The sequence below is a fragment of the Palaemon carinicauda genome, chromosome 42, assembly GCF_036898095.1.
Source record: "Palaemon carinicauda isolate YSFRI2023 chromosome 42, ASM3689809v2, whole genome shotgun sequence".
Classification (NCBI taxonomy): domain Eukaryota; kingdom Metazoa; phylum Arthropoda; class Malacostraca; order Decapoda; family Palaemonidae; genus Palaemon; species Palaemon carinicauda.
Window position 1 is genome coordinate 2,807,073 of NC_090766.1, and position 2,500 is coordinate 2,809,572.

Here is a 2,500-nt window from a genome sequence, read left to right on the forward strand (position 1 = left end):
CCATAGCCTTTGTACCATGGTCTTCCATTGTCTTGGATTAGAGTTCTCTTGATTGAGGGTACACGCGGGCACACTATTTTATCTTGTTTCTCTTTCTCTTGTTATTTTGAAGTTTTTATAGTTCATATATGAAAGATTTATTTAAATGTTAATTTTGTTCTCAATCTTCTCTTGTAATTTATTTCCTTTCCTCACTGGGCTAGTTTCCCTGTTGGAGCCATGCGGATTATAGCATCCTGTTTTTCCTATTAGGATTGTAGCTTAACTACGAGAGAGACAAAGACCTTCCAAAGGGAGATCTACCATGTACAGAATAGGAAATGAAAAAGGAAAAATAACAGAAAAAGCGAAAAAAGAAAATGGAAATCTGGTCGAGGCAATCCTTGTCCAATAGAGTTGAAAACATTTCAAAGAAAAACATGACGAGGCTTTTATTCTTTGATATCGCCCCATTGGAAGAATCTTCTTCAACCGAAAAAAAAGACGCTTGAGTTGGGCAGGTGGCTGACTGTTGTGCAAATTGGCTTATTACTAAACCATTTTCTAATCTTTCTTTCTAGTTCATGCGGCACTCTTCCTTATTTCTCCCTTATTTCTTCCTTATTTCTTCATCTTTGGCTCTGATCAAACTGATTTTAGCCTTTGATTAGCGTATTTAAAGAGTCAATCAATGTCTGAAACACTAGTGATTTCCTCTGCTCCTTTCTTTTGGAAGTTCCTCTCATTCCAACCAACTTCTACAGAAGCAAATTAGCCCCTCGATTTTAGCGACAAAATGCTTATACAATTAATTAAGTTATCCCATATAGAAATAATTAAATACCCTTGGTAATATATATATATTTTTTTATAAATGTATAATTTACATTAATTTCAGAATTTAATTCAAATTCTAACATTTATTTCATATTATTATTATTATTCCTTGCTAAGCAACAACCCTAGTTGGAAAAGCAGGAAACTATAACCCAAGGGCTCCAACAGGGAAAAAGAGCCCAGCGAGGAGAGAAAACAAGGAAATAAATAACCTATATGAGAAGTAATGAACCCTTCAAAAATATTTTAAGAAAAGTAACAATATTAAGATAGATCTTTCATATATAAACTATAAAAACTTAAACGAATCTAGAGGAAGAGAAATAAGATAGTATAGTGAGCCCAATTGTACCCTCAAGCAAAATACTTTAACCCAAGACAGTGTAAGACCATGGTACAGAGGCTATGGCACTACTAAAGTGATGAACCCAACAGGATCTAGAGGACTTCAATTTGTGAAAGAATACATTGAAAGAAGAAATTTATACTGCTGGAAACCCACACAAGCTAATATGTTGCGGAAAAAAAAATCAAAGGAAAAACTAATTCAATAGTAATCTGCTGCCATCCATACTTAATATAAATTAGGGAATAAAAGAAAATGCTAACCATGACAATATTCTAGTTCCTCTTTCTCTGTTCGTGCTGGTCGGTCGAACAATTTTCCTATGACAATCTGTCCGATATCCTCGTCGTCATCTTCAACTTCATGGTCATCTTTCCCACACCTGCAGTTCATGCATATTTTTCTGAAAAAAAAAAAAAATAATTGGTAATAAAGGACTGAATAATCTGCTTAATTATGTATTGATAAAATCAAACATTATATATAATACATGAATCTCATTACCTTTATTTCATAAATACACAAACTCTTAAATGTTTTGTAATGGTAATTACTGAACCATTTATAACACCTAACGTCAGAATTGAATAAAAAAAATCAATGCACTAATATGCAATGAAAACTAGAAATAATTGGTAATTTGATTCCTTTTTTTTAAATGGCACAAAATTAGTTGAAAAAGTATTATTAATGGGGTACATGACAACATTTCCTCTGATCTCATGTGATAGCTGGTGAAGGGTACCATTCACTGGCTGCATGACTGAGTACTGTATATACTTATAACTGAGGTTGTATTTATGAATGACTGGTTAGATGTCATCCTGTATATGTAGATTCCCAGATTGGTACTCTAGGAAAGGGTTATTACATTGATATGACAGCTGTGAATGCAATAATCCCCTTTGTCAGTGCATCCACCTGATAGACTGCCACCGTACGTTTTTTTGCCTGGTATTGCAAGCAGGTGTGGTATCGTACAAGCACATTTTTTTCTGAATCTCAAATCATAATAAACCGATCTGTAACGTCCCTGACTGCTGAATGCCAGAACAACTCGTTAGTTTCTTTGGTCGCTGCAACTCACCAACTTTGTGAGCTAAGGATGGGGCATTTGGGAGAGCCTATAGATCTATCTGCTGAGTCATCAGTAGCCAATGTTTGGCCCTCCTTGGTCCTAGCTTGGGTGGAGAGGGGGCTTGGGCAGTGATCATATGTATACTGTAAATGGTCAGTCTCTAGGGTACTGTCATGCTTGATAGGGCAACGTCACTGTCCCTTGCCTCTGCCATTCATGAGCAGCCTTTAAATCTTTAAACACTGCCAATGGAACACAAG